The sequence below is a fragment of the Carassius gibelio genome, chromosome A5 (genome assembly GCF_023724105.1).
Source record: "Carassius gibelio isolate Cgi1373 ecotype wild population from Czech Republic chromosome A5, carGib1.2-hapl.c, whole genome shotgun sequence".
Lineage (NCBI taxonomy): Eukaryota > Metazoa > Chordata > Actinopteri > Cypriniformes > Cyprinidae > Carassius > Carassius gibelio.
The window spans coordinates 37,581,619-37,603,473 of record NC_068375.1 but is presented as its reverse complement, the minus strand read 5'-3'; the positions used below and the strand labels follow the sequence as shown (position 1 = coordinate 37,603,473).

The window sequence follows — 21,855 nt, the reverse complement described above, 5'->3', positions numbered from 1 at the left end:
CAGGTTCAGTGTCAGGTGATCCTTCAGAAATGCTTTTCACTACAACTGTACTTTTCACACTGTTTTTATTTATTTTTTCATTACTGGCTTATTTTAGGGAAAGTGTAGTGGATAAGAGACCTCAGGAGACCAACATCCCTGGTCCACCACAGTATCAAATATTTGCCAGTTAGGCGGATACATATTGGATATGTTATAGTAACGGTATGGCTATAGTTTCTTATAATCTGGAATTGAGTTGGACATAATTACTTAAATTATATTTCAAAAAAGTTTGTCAAAAATACTTGACTCATTGCTCACCTTCCCCTCTTCTCAATGTCATTCATAATCATGTTAACCAAATAATACAAATTAGCTCATAAAACCAAACAGAATAGCTAAAAATGAGAATATATATAATTTTTTTTCTTTGCAAAGTTCATAAAAAAGTGCAAAAAGTTCAATAAAAAAAGATTTTGGTTTCTGTTTGGTTTTATAAGCTAATTATTTGGTTAACATGTTTATGTATGATTCAAGTATTTTTTTTTCTCTATAAATGCAATTTAAAAAAAGAGGGAGTATACAAGAGCTGTTGTAATTAGGTTTAAAGAAGCCCTTAAAACCCTGTTTATTTATATTATCTAATTATCTAATATTATTATTATGGTTGTTATTAATCATGAATAAATCTAAAGCTTTTGAGACTATTATTTTGTGTTAATTGAATTTGTCATGAAGATGTGACCATGTCTTCCTTTTATGCAGGCTTATTAAATAATCTTGATATAAAAAAGGGAGGGGGGTGCCCTTTTTCAGTTTCAGCACATGCCCCTCAAAAGGTCTGTGCACGGCCCTGCTGCTTTTTGTAATGTTTTAAATCAATTATTGTTACTAACCTTAAAAAAAAAAATCATACTGCTTCACGAGAGAGACACATAAGGCCGGAATTGTACCATACAACAATATAATAACGAACATATTTGCGATTATTAATGATTTAAAAACAAAATACATAAGGCACCGGCCCAACCAGACCGCGGCCCACCGGGAATCTCCCGGTAGTCCCGATGGCCAGTACATGCCTGCACATAAGGGATTACAGTGTTACCAATTCTTTTTTTTTTTTACCAGTGTTTTTGAAAGAAATCAGAGTAATCTTCAGTAATATTTTGAAATATTACTACAATTTAAAATAAGTGTATTCTATTTGATTATATTGCAAAGTGCAATTTATTAATGTGTTGCAAAGCTGAATTTTCAGTCTTCGGTGTCACATGATCTTTCAGAGATTATTTTAATAGGCTGATTTACTTCTCAAGAAACATTGATTATTATTATCATTGTCGAAAACTTTTGTGCTGCTTGATATGTTTGTGGAAATCGTGATACATTTTCTTTTCAGGATTCTTTGATGAACAGAAAGTTCAAAAGAACAGTATTGATTTGAACTGGAAAACTTTGTAACATAATTTAAGTCTTTACTGAATGAACTTGCTGACGAATAAATTGCCTACTAAATAAAATATTATAATCTATTCATTTCTTTAAAAATAAACAAATAAAAAGCTTACTGACAGCAAACTTCTGAATGAAAGATACTAAAAAGACTTCTTAGAGATATAGAATACCCCATTATCCAATAATTTATTACGATATTAATTAGCTATATCACCCTGTAATGGCCAAAGGTTTATATTAAAGGACAAATCCCTATTTTATACGTAAATGCTTCTTGTAAAAGACATATGATTTAAAAACTGCTGGTTGGATGGTTTATTAAAACCCTGTAATGATTACGTCTAATCGTTAAGTGAGTCAGACTAGGAATTCAGCCCAATGGTCTATTTTTTCACTTTTATTCCTCGAAATACATTGCACATTGCACTGCACTCCCAGGTTTTTTTCCATTCCTTCAAACCCTAACAAGGGTCGACCCTGTCACCCTAAAAGCCCTTAAACGTCAGTTTAAAATGACGCCTGAGACTAAGGCAAAGCATCTACACCTCAACAGATAAGTTCATGTGATCGTATTCTCAGCATGTACACAATAGTTTAAATACAGGCCGGCAGGTTCAGGAACACTCTTAAAAATAAAGGTGCTTCACGATGCCATAGAAGAACCTTTTTCTGTCTAAATAGTTCCATAAAGAACCTTTAACATCTGAAGAACCTTTCTGTTCCACAAAAGGTGCGAGACGTTAATTTAAATTGTATTCATTTACAATTCAGGTATATTATGTAACACTTATCCGTGTGTGAAGACATTGCATAGCATAAAACATGTTCCGAAGTGAGGTAAACATCAACTGATTTCCCTTGCTCAGGGAGTAGGGAGCAATGAACACTGTGTAGGGATCGTGTCAATGGGAACACAGTTCATGCACGGAGGTCCCTTCTAACAAGCTGGCTATCTGAATCAGTTGTGTTAACAAAGAGGGGTGTGCTAAAAATGCATATCTGGGGGACTCGAGGATTGCAGTTGAGAACCTCTGTTCTATGGCATCTCTGTGGATAACCTTTTAAGCACCTTTCTTTTTAAGAGTAAAAGGTATGAATTCAGTGCAGATCTATTACAGTTCCTCCCATGTTCTTTTAAATCACCAGGATGTGAACATATAAACCTGAGATCGAACTTCACAGGCTTCCCTCCTACATCTGGAGAAAGTTTCTGGAGAATACCTTCTGTGGCTAATGCTAATCTGCCTTGTTATTTGTGAACACCGCAAAACGACAAGCTGTCGATGATCTGCAATACCATGAATGAAGTCAAATTCAGTGTCATAATTTTGAGATAATATATCATAATTATTACTATCTCAATGTTGACTTAGATCATTATGACTTTTATCTCATAATTTATTCATAATCATATTTAGACTTTTCAATTATGAGTTTCTATCACATTATTTAGACGTGTCATTATTTAGACTTTTATCTCATAATATGTCTCATAATAATTGACTGTCACAATTTTTAGACTTTTGAACTTATAATTATGACTTATCTGAAAATAGCGATTTTATATAGATATTGTGGTTATATCACGTCACATCAAAATACATGTTATTCTCCTGATTTGAAAAAAGATTTTGATTAGTTTTCCCTGTACTGGCAACAGAAAGGAATCTTTCCCACCTGGAAGCAGGAACTAGGAATGTTGGCCTCTGTTTTGGACCATCTGTTTTGCTCGGTCCACAGCAAAGACTCTGTGCATGTGTGTGTCATACACGTTCAGACTAGAAGAGCTCTAGCCATCAAATGTTTAACGTTCAGCAGATTCCACTGCTTCTAACAAATGTCAAATTAAATGGCATACAAAATCTATACCTTAAAGATAAACTATCCACTGCAGGCCAATGGCAGGAAGTATCAATCTACACTTCAGATGAAGTATAGAGCAGACGGTATGCTGTATATGTGAACACTAACATGTTTAGTCCACTGCCAGTGGGCGATTACAATACTTTGACTGATGTCTACAACGAAAAATAGATTTTGTATTTTTCTGGGTAATAAAAACTTTCTCTAGAAAAGGGATCATGGTTTTATTATAGCTGCAATAAAAACATCTTAACATCCTAATAAATGTATTTAAATCATTAGAGTAGAGAATTGTGCAACCAGATCCATCTGGTAGCTTCTGAATATTCATGAGATAATATCAGTTTCCGAATAGTGCATTAGAATGACATCCTATTTCTTAATATATTTATTTATATCTGACCTTCTTTAGTTCCATAAGCAGAATTCAGTAACGACTTCGTGGATGGATGGATGATTCTAAGCCATAAACAACAACCAAAATTAATAATTACTTGTAGTCACTAATTAAATGTACAGGCAAAATATTAAAGTTTATACATATATAACTATATACGTTGTATATATAATAGTGAATTTGCATTGATCCATGGGAGTGAGAGGTTAGAGCTGTTCTGTATGGGCCACCAAGTGTAACCAATTTCATGAACTGAATGAATTATGTGAAATGAAATGCATGACAAAATACAGTTACACTTTATTGCATTTTGCACACAGAAAAGCTGTTTGAAGCCATAACCCCAAAGGGCAAACGCATTTCATCAATGAAAAAGCACTTCATTCTAAACCAATAATTTAAAACCAATAATACTAATAATTATATAGCTTGATAGAGAACTGAAACTGTGATATTGTTGCAAGTAATATCTGTAATATCTGAATAATTCTGGATGGAAAGATACTTTATTGTCCTGTGAATCGATGCTTTCCTCATTCAGGCAACCTCCAGACATCTCCGGTTTCACTGACATGCTGAATACTTCCAGAGTGTTTTCAGTGATGAGGATACCATCAGAAAACAGCCCTTATGTCACATTTGACAGTGAAACGGACACACCAGACATGGATTCTCACATCTTCAGTGGCTGCTTACCAAAGTGAAAGAGTGATTCTCATAATAATAATAAAATTTAAAAAAAGAGCCTGGAAGTGATCCATCAGCAGAAGGCCATCTCCACTACTGGTTCATATGCAACCCAGACCTGTATGTCTAGACTCGCTGAGATTTATGGGAAGTAGGCGCTTATATCAAAGCTTACTCATGGGAACACAGACTCTAGGACACGGCGTATAACTGGTTTGCAGTGCAGCTGTTCTGTCCGCATCTCTGTTGACATCCATTTCATTCAGCACCTGAACACCTGAATGTACAGTACTTGACTTGACTAGAATGAAAAGCTGCACATGAACATGCTTTAGATTTCGTTAGTTTTCATGCTAGCATCAAACAGAGAGACTTGACGACATCTTAAATGTTCAGAACAGTTTGCTTCTCACATTGTTTGAGCAGTGTGCAGCACATGTACTGTGGAAAGTGTCCAACATTTCTGCATGTATGACAGGGTTATTCAAATCTTGACCTGGAGGGCCAGAGCACTGCAGAGTTTAGCTCCAACCCTGATCAAACACACCTGAGTCCTTAATCAATGTCTTTGGGATCATTAGAAAAACAGGTAGGTGGGTTTGATCATGGCAAGATTCGAATAACCCTAATGTATCATATAGTGTAAAATGTGCAATATATGCCCAGAGCACACTGTGCAGAATACTTTATGGCTAAATGCAATGGTTAACTGATGTTTTTCTTGACTCAATACTTGATCAAACTGTTAACACATTCAGTATGAATTCTGAACATCCTGTAGTATTGATCTTTAAGATTCAGTTTTCTTACAGAATGTCAATTTTCTGCCATGAACCAGTGTTATTTTAGCATCACTGAAATATTGTTTTATTCATATTTCGAATTATTTGTATTTTTATATTTTCCATTTTCATTTTAAAGTTCATTTTAGTTTTGTTAATTTCAGTTTTAGTTTGTTATTTTAGTACATCAAGTTAAACTAAATGAAAAAGAGAAATGTTGCCTTGACAACTAGTGATAAAAAAATCCAGTTAACATTTTAAGCAAGAAAATCTATGTATATTTTATGTTTTCATTTTTTTTTAATTAATTATAAAAACACTGCCATGAGCATATCACAGTTTTGTTATTGTTACCTAAAACTATTAAAAAACATTTTCAGTAATTGAAATAAAATATAAACAATAGATGAAAAATGTATGCAATTTTATATTATTTATTTGAAATAATTAAAAGAGCAGTTTCATGTCTATCCTTGTACTGTTCAACTTGTCGAGGTTTATATGAGATTTAAAAAGTACTAATGATAAATGCAATACTTTTTAAAACAAGTAATTAGTGCCGTAATATAATTACACTGTGGAAAATTAGTATGTGTATGTAATTAGTAGCTAATAATTAATTTAATTTTTTAAAGTAACTTACCCAGCACTGTATATAGTTCTATAAATTATAAATGTAAATTAAAGTATTAGTTAAATGCTATAAAATGTAACACTGCATGACACATTCATTCTCATTTTTATAAAACTTTTTTTTTTTCACACTCTGACAGTCTATTCATAAGCAACCTGGAATAAATGTATTGTCCGCTATCACATCAATGGCAGATTGGTCAACAAAAAACAAAAAAAAAAACTTCACACTCATACAATGTTCTTTTTCTCGTTTTTAAGTGAAGCCCTGAGGCCAGTCTCACTCCAGCTGTCCTGACAGACCCAAACACCTTCCACTTTCTCTTTCTCTCCATTCCCATAATTCCTTCCACATCATCACAGGAGGAACCACACATACTGTAGCAGAGGCATCATAAACCCCTGTTTGCCGCTGACCTCTGACAATGTATGCCCTTTCATTTCAGCTGGATGGAGAAGGGGGCTTGACTCTTTCTTCAGGTCTTAAACCTCAAACGTCCCACTGTGCTCACCTGATGCACTTCCATAAAGCTGCAGATAAAACTGTCAGGGTGAAAAAAGACCATCTGGTTTTTAGCACGAGATTTAGGACATCCAGATGAATTACAATAATTCATACGTAATAGATTCTGCATTGTCATGATTTCTAAACCACAAAAAGGCCACACTTGCTTTTAATAGTGCAGCAGAAGTCAAAACACCATGTGCTGCCATTTTATGTGTCATCAACAAATTCTGTACTTTCCACTTGCCAAAAATACTGCACATCTTCCTCATATAAAAGCATGTTTTATTAATAAGAAAGGCTTCTTTCCAAAATCAGGCAACTACTTTTTAAAACCCTATGATTAACTTATTCAAAACGCTGTAAAAATCATTAATGCAAACCAAAGTAAGAGTCTTTGGTCTATAATATTGATTTCTCCAGTGAATAAGTCATCCCGGCTGAATCAGGAGAGAAATATGCACAGATCAAGCATCGTTTAGAAGCCAAAACAGTTGGTGAATTTAATTGTGATGGACAACAGAGGATGGATTTTTTTTAATTTGTTTATTATTTTATTTTTAGCATTATTATGGTTTATTGACTCATATTTTAGCTAGAAGTGTAGTTTAAATCCTAAAATGTCTCAATGTTGGATTTGTTTCTCACAAGCATGCAGATTTTGGCTTTGCAAGACGTTAACTGATGGACTGGAGAGGTGTGGATTATTTGTGGATTACAGTTTTGGGATGTTTTTATCAGCTGTTTGGACACTGTTCGGCGGCACCCATTCACTGCAGAGGATCAATTGCTAAATAAAGGGATGGAATGCTAAACTTCTCCAAGCTTCTTTAAAATTGTAATAATGATTTGCTAAGGCAAGAGCCACACAGCATTAAATAGCAATGGTCTGTTTATGCACCTGAAGCTCAGAAACCACAATGCCTGGAGTTTTTCCTTTAATACAAACACAAACACAGCAGCTGCTTTCCACATCTCATGCTCTTCTTTCCACAGGACGATGTCATTTTCAGGATGTTCACTCATGTCAAATAGACATGCACAGACTGACAGATGGATACGTGCCTTTTGCCAGGTGATATAAGTAAGACATGCCCACTTGCTTCAGCCTTTCACCAGTCTGTCAGAGTACCTCACGTGAACATATTTGTATGACAATGCCTTGATTATCTCATATATAACATGAAACAATGTCCACAACCTATTCAATCGCTGTACATGCACAATACACATATACAACACATATTCATTGGTGTAATATTCTAAACAGGACCAGCAATGTATATTCAGATCTTAATATGAACTCAGAAAACTCTCATTACATTTCCCAACCAAGAATCCAGCTTAAGCATGCTTTCTACAGTCGTCTCATTTAAATTTCTTCAAAGAAATTTTAAGAGAAACATTGGAGACGATAAAGTTGATACCTAAAATAACTGAGAACCTCTAAGAAACTGAATTGTTCTCTTTAATATCTCAATTGTTTCTCCATGACAGCAATGAGATTGCATAGAGAGTAAAATGAGTCTCCAGAGTAAAATAACCCATTAATCTTTAGTATTAAAAGACAATTGGCATGAAATCAAAGTCTGCAATAAAACGTACCTATAGTATGTTTAACTCAGTATGAACTCTCTATGATAACAGACTCTTTAGCATCTATTTTAAAAGGATTTTTAGGAGAAACATCTGAGACCAAGTCGGAATAACAAACAATATTACAAACATTTCAAATGAACCTCTCAGAAATTCAGTGTTGCTTTGGGTTCCACCACATATTATAAGAACATAATGCTTACATATCTTTAATGTCTAAACTGATTCTTATGAGAGCAATTTGTGAATCAAGAACCCATTCATCTCACATCCATCTCCTACAGTTTCAGAAGAGATCTTAATGTCTCAAACAGTGCTCAGACTCACCAAGAAATGAAAAGACTGCATCTGAATATGCACTTCATGAAAATAGTGACATTTTTAGGAGACAAAGTTGATATCAAAACAAAGCAGCTCAACCTCCTGAGCTATAAAAGAGAAACATCTGAGCAATATTCTTTCTTCTATGGGTTACCAGCGAATGCAAAGTCTCCCCAAAAAGCACTGCATCCATATGAAGAAGAAACAAGTGAAAGTAAAAGTGGATAAAGATACCTGTAGTGATGAATGGAGCTTCCAGCACAACCCTGCAGCCGAGCAAATCAAACGACAGCGACGAGGTGAGGATGTCCAGCGTTTCAGCCCTCCAGCTTTCGTCTGTCTCCGTCTCTCCACGTGCTGGAAGATCTGAGAGCGTCTGTGATCTTTTCCACACGCACGTCTGCCAAAGTGTGTGAGAAGGAGAGAGAGGATGAAAGCACTACATCTCTTTAATATGAGAGACTTCAGTCAGAGCGCTGTGAATTACAAGGACTGCTCTTAAATAGCCTTTCCATGAACTCATACACGTTCTCTCTCTCTCTCTCTCTCTCTCTCTTCTCCTGTTCATCCCTCCTACTGCTTTGAGGTGTTGAGATGCCTACACATTCAGCATATATTACCCATACTCTCTTCTCCCTGGAGTGAGAACAAGAGTTCAAGAGAGTTCCTTCAGAGACATCAAAGCAAATAGAATATTTAATAATCCTACAATTTTAATCCAAGTGTGCTATGAAGATATGCACAGAAATATAAAGAGGTTTTAAGAAAAAAATGTAAAAAATTAAATAAGAACTTAGTTCTTTTTTTTTCTTTTTTTACATAAAATGATATTTTTATTCTTTATGGATGGAGTACATTGATCAATAGTGGCAGTAAAGGCATCTATAATGTCACTGAAGGTTTTTATTTTTCAAATTAATTCTGTTCTTTTGAACTTCCTATTCATTCCTCATAGAAAAGGTCAAAAACATTTCCACAAAAACATGAAGCAGCACAACTGTTTTCAACAATGATAACAAGAAGAAATTTAGAGAAGAAAGAAATAAGAAATAAAATTTTTAAAGCAACAAATCAGCATATTAGAACGATTTCTGAAGGATCATGTGACACTGAAGACTGGAATAATGATAATGAAAATTCAGCATTGCACCACAGGAATAAATTCTATTTGAAAATATATTGAAATAGAAAAATGTATTTTAAATGGAAAAAAATATTTCATAATATTACAGGGTTTTTTGTTTGTTTGTTTTTGTTTTTTTGTCAAATAAATGCAGCCTAGGTGTATTTTTCAACATTTCTTTCTCATTGAACATTTTGTTCACTCAGAAATATACCTTGCAGAAATAAAATTGTTTGCAAATAAAAATATGAAAATCTCTTTTAAAATTTAATATTTTATTCAGTATTGATGCTATAAATTGTTCAAAAGTGACAGTAAAAACATGAATAATATCACAAAAGATTTATATTTAAAATAAATGCTGTTCTTTTGAACTTTATTCATCAAAGAATCCTGAAAAATAAAAAAAAATATCACAGTTTCCACAAGAGATATGCAGCAGTACTTTTTTTTTTCAACATAATGTTAAGAAATATTTCTTGAACAGCAAATTAGGATATTATTATGATTTCTGAAAAATCATGTGACACTGAAGACTGGAGTAATGATGCTGAAAATTCAGCTTTTACCAATGAAGTAGTTCTCTCTTTTTTGGGGGCAGGTCCCAAATCCTGCTGAAAAATGAAATCAGCATCTGTCTTTAGAATCATTTATACTATCATTAAAATGAGCCGAGAAACTTTTTTTTCTGCTGATAAAGGGGTTAATACAAGCTTTCTTCACATTACAAATGGTTGGTAAAAGCAAAAATGCTTCAAAATGCATCAGATTTTGTGACATTCAAGCAACACTGTATTATATATGTCATCTGCATCCCAAAATGAGTAAGAAACAAGTTTTGGATTTCATTAAGCAAATATGATGCAGGCTGGTGCATTTTATCAATGCATGTTTCTGGTTTTACTTACATTAATGACTTTTCAAACTTTGGTACCATAAACTGATGAATGTCAAATTACATGATCGCCTTTTTGGGCTGTAGCTGTCAAGTTGTTTAAACTAACTACATTTCATGCAACATAAATTGCTTTAAATAAAAGTACTAATGGGATATTTGTGGAAAATGGCAAATATTTGTGGGACTGATGGTCAGCGTGAGTCAATGAAATGTTTTCTTCCATGATACTGGCCTTTGTTGCATACATTTAAGTCAGGAAGACCTGTATGTGCACAGGGTGAGTGGGATTGGTTCAGCTTGTTATCATTGTTTGACAATTATGTCATTGTCTCACCAAATAAAACCAAAATCACCCACAACTGCCACGTATTAATATTATTAATTCATATTAATATCAGAATTAAGATTTCTCTCACATTAACATCTCATACATTTTTAGTCAATCCATGAACACCAACAATTTCCTAACCTTTCATAGCTGGAGCTCTTGAACATCTGGAAGTGACGTCATTGTTTCTAAATTGTTTGCAATGCGACCATCACGGGAAACCCAATCCATTGTGCTATGTCAACAAAATGTGTCTTAATAAAGCACATTTCAGTGCATGCTATTCTAAAATGTTTCAACAAACGTAATAACATGCTCCTGTTTCATTAGGAAAATACATCACGTATCACAAAAACTTTGCCAGGAGATATGCCTTGTTAGGAGCAGTCTAAATATTTATCAGAGTGAGAACAGCACAGCAATGTGTGTTCAGTAAGCACCTGTTGAGCCCATGTGGACACAAATGCACACGGTTTCTATTAATCGAGCTCCGGATGAATGCAGCGGGTCATTGATGGGTTAGATGCGAGATTGGAAATTAAGCGCAATGGAATGTTCTTCACTTATGTAGCCTGTAACCTTACGGCAGAAAGCAGCATGGTCAGATCATATCACAAAACACATGTGGCACGCAAGGAGAAGCGTTTTTAATGTAACTGTAACAGGAGAATATGAAACAAGTTTCTTCTGCTCACCAAGGCTGTATTTCCAGCATCATTCCTCCAGTCTTCAGTATCACATGATTCTTCAAAAATCATTCTCATATGCTGATTTGCTGCTCAAGAAACATTTCTGATTATAATCAGCGTTGTGGAAACCTTGATGCTAATTTCTTTTTAGGATTCTTTGATGAATAGACAGCATTTATTTGAAATGAAAATATTTTGGAACATTATAAGTCACTTTTGATCAATTTAATGCATTTTTTCAGGGATTCTGTAGGTCTTCATTTACCATTCAACAATTAACGGCCTTTAAAAGCTATTAAATCAAAGAAACTGTGGGAAATATTTAATTTTGAATTAATTAATTAATTATATTATATTTATCTATTTTTACAATTTAATTGTCTTAACTGTCACTTTTTTATATTAATTTAATATGTCCTTGCTAAAAAAAAAAATTATATATAAATAAAATAAATAAATAATACAAATCTTATCGGCCGCAAACTTATCTATCCATCCTTTGTTTAAAAGGCACTAAAACTATTGGCAAGATTTTAAAAAGACATTACATTACCCACAACAACAGCCTAAAATGAAAACTAAACATCTATTCAGCTGTTTGCTAAAAGTCATTTTCCAAGGAAACTTCAGCCGAAAAGGAAAGGTTGAGTAAATAATCACATTTGGATGAAAAAAAGGTAATGCATTGAAAGCACTGATGCATGATTCATTTACAATAACACATGAAATATGTATATATATAAAAGACATTTAAAATGTGACCTGTCCAGTTTTTATTTTTTTTATTTTTTATTTTTACTTGTCCATCAAATGACAGTTTTATGAGTAATTCACTTGGGAGGTTAAATAAATTATACTACATTGATTAAAAACATTTAATATTTTCCAAAAATGTTATCTCCAAGAAAAGGCTTTAGGCTTACTGTCAATGTTAATTTTATGCAGACCTGTACAGTATATAACCAAACGTATATGAAACAGAAACACACTTGATATATAAATACTAAAGACATGTAGAAACAGTAGAAGTGAAACTCCATTTAATCTCTATCCATTTGATTATCAGATCAGTGAACTCTGAAGCTTTACGTTCCTGTTTGATTCATCTCCCTGTATGACAGACAGCTCTGAAAAAAAGCAACACATTTGTCTGGACCTGTGCTGTTTATCAGACAAAACACATCGGTTTATATTTAGATTAGACTGTCATTTGCATACCTCTCCGCTGAGGAAAGTCTTGACAGAAAACAGTGCAACGATGTCAGCATAAATATTTATGAAAACAGAAAACATGCAAAGATATGAAACCCTCCTGCCTTGTTCCAAGAATTCTGTGTTTGATTGTTTTTATGCTTAGTTAATAGGTAAACAGTCACAGTTACTTATATAGTAGACATGAAATCAAAATTCACCCCATTTTCCTCATCTAATTTTGAACAAATCAATGGCTTTTAGTGCATTGCAACGCATTTCCTAAGTGTTTACTGACAAAAATCCACCGTGAAGTCTCGGTCATAATTTGTTCTCAAGTCCCTCATTTAATGATTATTTATTTAGATAAACAGCACACTCTCCTCAATAAGACGAGCGATTAGAGGAATCATTCATGTCTGGAGCACAAACAGTGTAGGAGAGTTAAACAAAGTTTAATACTTAGTGTGAGTGATTTAAACAACCCCCTAACCAAGTATAAGCAATAGTAATCGTGATTCGAACCAGCGCTTTTCTTTGGAAGATCACTGAAGGCCTTTATTAACAAAAGAGATTTAAGGTGATTGTAAAACTAAAAGCCTGTTAACACCCACTGTCTACAGCTGCTTCACAATCTGAACAACATCTGAGTCACTTCTGTTCTGCTATCATAAGTCAGTATATTCACTTTCTACTGATGCATTTGTGCATTTACATTTGCAGGATTTCTATTATTAAACCGAAAAAAAAAATATATATATATATATATATATATATATATATATATATATATATATATATATATATATATATATATATATATATATATATATATATATATATATTCTTGCAAAAAAAAAAAGAAAAAAAAAAAAAGTTTTGTTTAATTAGTCCATAGCTGAAATAAATATTACCCTGGCAAAGATCCTTTAGTAAATATGCCTCATTAGCTTTCTAAATGAGACAGAATTAAAACCTTCAGGCAGGATGTTAAACTGCCCAAATAAAATACATTTTATTATCATATTCAGCATTAAACTGAATATGAATATGAAACCTGCAGCTCAATTTAAGCAGCCAAATGAATCAAATTAACAGCTCAGTTTTGTAGCACAAAATACTTGCTTAACCCGCCATTACATTTTACATCAACACAATAATGTAATTTGCCATTTGCAATTTGTATGTTTGAGCTACAGGAATGCCTTTCAATAAAAAAAATAAAAAAAATAAAAAAAATAAAAATAAAAATAAAAAAGAAACCACATCCAAGGGACCACAGCAGTGACCAATGACCTTCACTTTTAAACTGAGCTAAAGAGTTACACTGATGGGGTCATGACTTTAGGTTCATTTAACAAACAAACAAAAAAATCTAGAAATTTGTGCATCAAATTTAATACAGTCACTGTTCGTAAAACTGTCACCTCAGGTCATGTCAAGTCATGTCACCTTTATATATATATAGCACTGTATAAACTGAGTGCTTTACACTGTCAAACAGGAAAATAGTTAGTCAATAATGCAAGATGATGATCATCTCTTAAATAGCTATTTTTAACATGAACATTGCATTTATGAACACAGAGGCATTACAATGACTGTATTTGGCTAACTAGTGCCAATAAGTTTGGTGTGGAACGTCTCTAAAGCGCTACACCAAAACACGACTATATCACCGGTTGCATCATCACTTTCTAATGCACAAGTCTGTGGTGTATGGTACAGAATCAAATATGTTAATCATCAGTCATTTTTCTTTGCATGTGAGCAGACTATTCCAACTGTTAGATGAATTGCATCTCTATGGCACATTATGTCTGTGATGGAAGTGAAAGACATCAGCATCCTGTTAGTAGCAAAACACGCCCACTCAAATAAAGCTAAGAGTTTGAGAAAATGATGAAAGGAACATGACACAGACTCTCTCAAACTCGTCCATGACCATAATACAGTAGTTTAAAGGGTGGACATTATATTACTGACTCTTCTTCAGCAACACTGATAGATATTTAATCTCAGATTGCATATTTAAAGCATCTGTTAAATGCAGGCGGGTTACAGAAAACATGTTAGAAACATCAGAAAGACCATGAGGAAGCTATCACAAGATACTGGTCTCACTCCATTTCCATCAACACAAGTGGACATAAATGATCCCAAACAGAAACAACAACAGATTAACAGGAAGACCGAAGCCATTTGGACGACCAGATGGAACACAAGAACCAGCTGGTGTCTCCTACTCCTACCAAACCAGACTCAAATGCATGATATCCTCTAAAAAATGCTTGCAAACTGTAAGTTTTAAGGTTTGTTGTTGCTATAAATTCCACCTCTAAGTGTGTGCCATATCTAGAGAGCAGAATATCAGAGACTTGAAGGTGTAGGATTCTAGGAATCCACCCACAACAACCTACAATCATGTCAGGCACCATGCATATTTTCTTATGAAAATTTAAGCAAGCATCTCATATTTCATACTTTTGCAAGTACTATCAAAAGTAAAATCAAGTACATAAAACAAAGCGTTAATTTCTATAATCACTATAACCTTGAAATATAAAATCTAAATAATACAATTGAACTATGTTACATAAATGTACAACATGTCCCAATTTCAGAGTAAACATCTAAATCTCTTGCCTTGATCTGGATCAATAATCTGTCTGCAGATCACGTTCAGAAAGGCTACTGTGAGATTTCTGCTGTAATGAAAGATAGCGCCTAAACAGATGTTTAATGTGAATTCCTAAAGCGTTACGTGATGATATATATCTGCATGCTCTGCATCACTGTTGTCATGCAAGTTACTTCACATTTGTATATATACACAGCTAGAGCATGGTAATGGAAAAGTTTACAAACAGCACTTACTGATTTGTGTGTCCGGGTGTTCAGCTAACAAACAGATGCAAAGGATATCAGCCATCCATTCTTCAAGTGACTGAAGCCTGAGTTTAACATGCACTTGTCCTCAATGTGAATGGTTCAATGCAGCCTGATATTGCACAAGCCTGCAGTCAATATTAATACAGAGTAATCAGCCAATCGAAAGAGGTCAGAGAGATGAATGAAAAGTTATAATTATTACAGTTACATTAAGCACTACACAATACACTAATGACATCCCTCTACATCTTCACAGTATGTATTGTCACATGGAATACAGAAAAGAGTAAGAAAGAATAGAATTAGTTGTTCTGTTAAAACAGACATCTCTGATATTCTGCTCTCTAATTATGGCTTGGGTCTAATATAAGTCTATGGGGATTTTCAATTTTATTGTCTGCCAGGTGAAACTTGTAAATATCCATTAAATCTTCAGTTTTAACAAGACATAATTTGAGTTACAATTCATATTCATAACACAAACAATTTCTATAAAAATCTAAGCACTTAGGGTTCTGTTCGAATCCAGTTCACTAGCAAAAGAGATGCACTGCTTTAACAAACACCACTAATTATAATCAGTTTAGACTGAATTTAACAGCAGCGTAATATCAGGGATTAGTCAAGCACTTTTCCAGCACTTTCAAGCAATGCCAGTCAGTGTAAAAAATATTTTTATTAATGCATTTGATGCATAATTAACAATCAGAATGAAAGAAAACAGACAGTTTTTCTGAAGTCTTACTGTCAAAAGTTATTGCACAAACATTAGCGTTCGTGTCGACCTGTTAATTTTTTGTAGATGTTAACAATCTGAATAAGACACTTTTCTGTCTTGAATGCACTTTAAAAAGCCTGTTTGAACACAACGATTCATGGACTGAACATCATACATTGTGGAAGAGAAGAGTCTCAAGGAAACGAATAATTAACTTGCTGATTCACAGCCAGACCAAGTCAGACAACTTAAACTGAAGCATGGCTCTGGATGAAAGACGTCTGCCACACCGTGGTGGAAATCTGTGCTGAGTCACGAGCTATTTGTGGTGTGGCCAACGGTCTTATGGGCAATGCTGTGACTTGGTTTGCACATGTTTAAAACGGCCCCTGAGTCTCGTTTGTCTATACTTATTTCCTTAGCTCAGGGACTTACAGTAAAGATGACATAAAGATCCAAGATTTGAGAAATTCAAAAGCTGAATGATCTAATCCACGGTGTATTCTGCCACTTGTGCTGGACGGCTGGCAATAGAGTGAGCGAGTCACAATGATTTACACAGATAAGCAACTCTAAACAGATGTTTGACTTTGTCCATCCAAAGCTGCTGATGAATTGTCACCGTGACAAATAAAAACAAATTTTTTTTTCTTATGAAGGAACTTATTTAAATATTTGGTTGTCATAGTAACCTCTCCAGCATGAGGAGGTTGGAATCAGGTGCAAGACATGTGAAAGGAACCTTAATGATGGGCTTTGTTTGGATGATAAGACTATGCTGTTGCATTCAGAATAATTCACAAGTGGCTTTAAATAAATAAAAAAAAAGGCTGTCAAAAAGCTCACATATCATTCAGAAATCAGAAATGTAATAACATCAATTTTTATGCACCATGTCCTGTGATACTTTGAAAGCCAGTGCCATTGTGTGCTAGAATAAATCCAGTTTAAATCACAGATTCAGGGCATGGCCATAGCTCATATTTATGTCCATATATTTATATACTCACCTTTTCATTTCCATTATTCTATGCATTTCCTTCAACATTAACAATGCACAAGAAATAACACCCCATCTTCAATTCTGAATTAAATGAAAAAAAGATGCATGCAGCAAAATAACACGACTAAAACACACCTTTCCATTGAATTATTATTGTGGACCATGCAAAAACAAACACAAACAGAAAAGCCAGACTAGTGTTGTCCAGTTCAGGAATACATGACTCTTAAGCCAGATGTTTTTAGTGAATCATAAACAGCGTGTAAACAGTGCAGTGTATTCTGATTCATGAGCAAATTACTCTTATGATCCAATTCTTTTTAGCAAGTCAAAATTTATAGCACAAACACCAACAAATGACTCTTATGGACCGTAAAGATATGGGCAACCAGAAGTGGTCTGATTCATGTCCAAATGACTCTTATGAGTTTATTGACTCATTAAAAAAGACTCACTACCGGATCCACTGAAGTGTTGTTTCATTTAGTACTAGACAAATATGAAAATATTATGTACTTAATCCAAGAGTAAACATTTATTGTATATACACACACCATATAAACGTATATATAAAACACACCACATTATATATCATATATACACACACTCATTTGATCCAATATAAGCATATACTGTATGCTTTCCTACACCATCCTCTACTATAAAAAGCAATCATATGTTGCTGAAGTGAAGAAAATATTAAAATATATACTACATTTGCATTTGAGATTTACACAAGCTGAGGAAATGCCTTCTTGTTTCAGATAAGCAAACACTGTTGATTGTCAATAACTAATACATCAACTATTTCAAAACATGGATATAATTCATTGTTACACTTACAAGTGGATGGCTATTGAGTCCAGAGCTCCACATCTTCTGTGATGGTTTACATTCATGCATATCACTGTAGAGTGTCAAGTGAAGCTCATGATTTTTCCAATTTTAATGAAGATGGTTCTGTTGCAGGACAAATGAAAGCAGGCTTTAACTCTTATCACATAGTGTGACATCATAATGTGAATCATAATCCTTGTGCAAACTATGGACATTGGCGTACATATCCATGCATTCTTGTGCAACTCAACTTGTTCAAGTAAGCCTTGGAAGTTTGAGGCCTGGAAGCAGACATCTTTTTTTGTTTTTGAACCAGTCACCTGATCTGTAAACACCTATTGGCTCCTTTTTTGTCAGTATATAGATCCTACTGACAAACTCATGCATGCTGCACAAAGAATTATGGGAAATGGAGTTTTGTTGGTCATTAATCTCATTTTTTTTTTTTTGCAAGCTTTCATCACTGTTCTTGTCAAAAGCGCACACAATGCAAATTCAAAAGAGTAATTCTTGATGACCAATATCAGTTAGCTTTCACAAGTCTTTAGTTTAATTTGCAGCTACATTTGAATGGATGGCAATGGAGAAACAAACAGTGTTACCAACATCCTAGTGTAGATTTCCCATGGGACATTTAGCTGGATTATGTTAATTAATTCATTAATTCATTCATTTTGATCATAAAACAGTAATATTATGGGAAATTATTACAATTATTACACCTGTTTTCTATTGTAATATATTGTAAAAATGTTATTTTTGACACACAACTATATTTTCAGCATCATTATTCCAGTCTTCAGTGTCACATGAAGACTGGAATAAAATTTCTTATTATTATCTGCAAAGAAATCAGTTGTGATATTCACATTTTTGTGCAAACCATGATACATTTTATTCATTATGTATTGATGAATTATTTGCATTGATTTAAAATAGTAATCTTTTGTTCATTTCAAAAGTCTTTACTGTCTATTTTGATCAATGCAATGCATGTATGCTAAAAAAGTATTAATTTATGAAAAAAATTTTTTTTTTAAAATAATAATAATAATAATCATACTGACCCCAAACGTTTGTCCAGAAGTGTATTAATATAAAAATGCACATATAAATATGAATATGAAAATATAAATGTTCACGATTTATAACAACTTGTTGCTTTCGTATTTTACCATGGTAAACTGAGGCATTAGCAAAAAAGCGGTATCTGCATTTATTAGCTGAAGACAAGAAAGTTTTGCTGTTCCTGCCAAGTGGTTTAACGGCCTTTTTTTCTGTGTGGTTAGCGAAAGCTGTTTTTGTACATTCAGCTGAGGTTTTCAAACAGATCTCTTCCACCTCATCATCTGGCGTGCTGTTGTTGTTTCAGTTGCTGTTATTAAATCCACTGCTGGGACACACTGCGGTTTTACCGTAATGCTCTGTCCCTTTGGAAAGACTTCCTTTGCCTGGATAAATTCCCTGTCTGTCAAGTTCTTTTCACGTTTTTTTCCCTGATTATCCAGGATTCCCTTCCATCTCCACCGTGGAAGTTTCGCTTCAGTTGACACTGACATAATAATTGTTAATCCCAACAACATGGAAGCATTTCCTGAGCATTCAGCTTTTGGCTGATACTGTAACTGCACCATTAAAAAGGAAAAATATTAGATTTTTGACAACCATGCAAAATGATTTATTTATTTATTGTCAACCAATCATCTTTTCAATGGATATCCAGTGTGTGCATATATATATATATATATATATATATATATATATATATATATATATATATATACTGTACACACACATAACAACTGTTTTCATTGCTGATGAAATTTTTCTTGAGCAGCAAATCAGCATATTAGAATGATTTTTGAATATATATTTGTGTGTTTGTTTGTTCTTTAAGTTTGCAATTTCTTTGTTGCTGGAAATAAATAAATAGATAAATCAATAAATGGCAGATCTCTCCAGATACAGTATAATAATAATTAATAATAATAATTACAGACTTCCAAGGCAATTCCTTATTTAAAGGAATACTTCAGCCATAAATGAAAAAATCTGTCATAATAATACTTCAAGAGTTTGGGGTGGGTAACATATATGTCTTATGCTAACAACAAACAAACAAAGAACAAACAAACAAACAAAAAAAAACAAACAGCCAATTGTGAAATATTATTACAACTTAAAATAACCTTTTAAATGGAACATTTTGAGCATCATTCCTCCAGTCTTCAGTGTCACATGATCATTCTAGAAATCTAGAAATCATTCTAATATGCTGATTTGCTGCACAATGAAGATTTCAATGTTGAAAACAGTTTTGCTGCCTATAATCTTAAATACATTTAAATAAAAATGTATATCTAGTTTCTAAATATAGATAAATAAATTAAATCTTACTGACCAGAAATTGTACTGCACGAGATGACTAGTTAATTAAAAACAGGTTTGGAAATCTCCATTTAGATCTTGACTCATATTTCCTGTCTCCTCATGTTCATTATCATTGTGAGTTTCCTCCCTGGCATCTTAATTGGTTAATGAGTGATGTCAGACTTTCCTTCTTTAGTTTAGTTTACTTTTTTTTTTTTTTTTACTTTCCATCCTTCAACTATATATTTCTTTAGATTAACATAAATGTCCTACTAATTCACCTTAGACTTAAATGTGTCAACTAGCTCAGCATTTGCTAACATATGGAGGCCACAAGAGTGCCTGAGGCTTTCATTAAAAGGCTTTTTCCGATTAAGGTTCAAAGACGAACATGATTTCAACAGTTCAATGTATTTTCTCAGTAAACATTTAAAGTGTGACAGAGTTGCAGTTTAAATGGATGCACATAAATATAACAGGTTTACATTGCTATGAGAGAAAATGTAGAAAAATCCTGACCAAAAATTGGTCCTGAAAAATGCCGGCAGACGTTGTTTTGACTTTTCTTTTCAGTTATGATTTTGTTTTTGATTTTTGATTTTGATCTTGCTCTCCAGGTTTCAGACTCTCACTTTGGACCATCACTGTTCTCTTCTTCCTGCTTTCTTGGACTGATCATTGTTATTGATCCTCGCCTGTCCTGACTATGATGTGCTTCAGCTGCAGCCGCTCGCCTGGTTTTTCATCTTCGCTCGTCAGACCTCTGTACGTGTTATAACTTTCCTGCACTTCATTTGCTGATCGAACTGTCTTGGGATCCTCTCCAATGTCTTCTGAACCAAAGTGTGGCAGATCGTCACCAGTTTACCTTTTTGTAATACGTTTTTATTGGAGCAACTAACTGCATTTGGGTCCCTCATCACAGAGAATCCTGACACTTACAAAAGATTTCCATTTGAAATAAACACTGTTCCGCTCTGCGGCCACAAATGTGGGTCAAGAAGCAATCGTGAATAAGTGGCTATTTAGTATTGTTAGGTTGTATATGCTCAGGGCTCTTGAAAGATAAATGGAGGCTATTACTACTTCTTTAAACATCCCAGCATGGAGCTGGTAAGGGTTCAGATGTGTAAAGTACCTCAGGGAAAGGGATGACTGCTTCTTCTCAAAGTCTTCCATATGGAGTCTTCTGGTAATAACACGCTTGATATAAGCAAGCTTCCTAGCTATTATAGTTCTGCCCCAAAATGTCTAGAAATGGTATTTACTGAGGCTGTCTCCTCATACTGACTCATGTGTTGTTCATGGGAATACAGTACACAGTACAAACTGAACATTGTGTGCTTGTCGCTGGTACATATTTACCACTTTAAATCTATATGTTAATTTATGAATTTATGTTGCATTCGCTCATGTGATGGCACAGCAGCCCAATGCACCGCGGCACCCAGGAGGCAAAGGCTTTTATCTTCCATGACAAATGCCTGGTCTGCACACGGGTTCACAAAGACCTGACGTCTTTCCGAGCGCTGCAACATCCCTCACACTTCTCCCAGCTGAAATCATTATTGCCAGGTGTCTC

The 21,855-nt window shown here is 34.0% G+C and overlaps 1 protein-coding gene across 1 annotated transcript in view; it reads right to left on the bottom strand.

Annotated features, from left to right (window-relative positions):
- Positions 1-18,020, bottom strand: part of LOC128014854 (tenascin) — a 57,330-nt gene extending 39,310 nt beyond the window's left edge. The window contains exons 1-2 of the mRNA XM_052598538.1: positions 17,910-18,020; positions 8,459-8,624 (exon numbers count right to left, since the gene is read on the bottom strand). The gene's annotated coding sequence lies outside the window, so the exon portion shown is untranslated. The remainder of the gene's footprint in view (positions 1-8,458; positions 8,625-17,909) is intronic.
- Between the last annotated feature and the right edge of the window lie 3,835 nt (positions 18,021-21,855).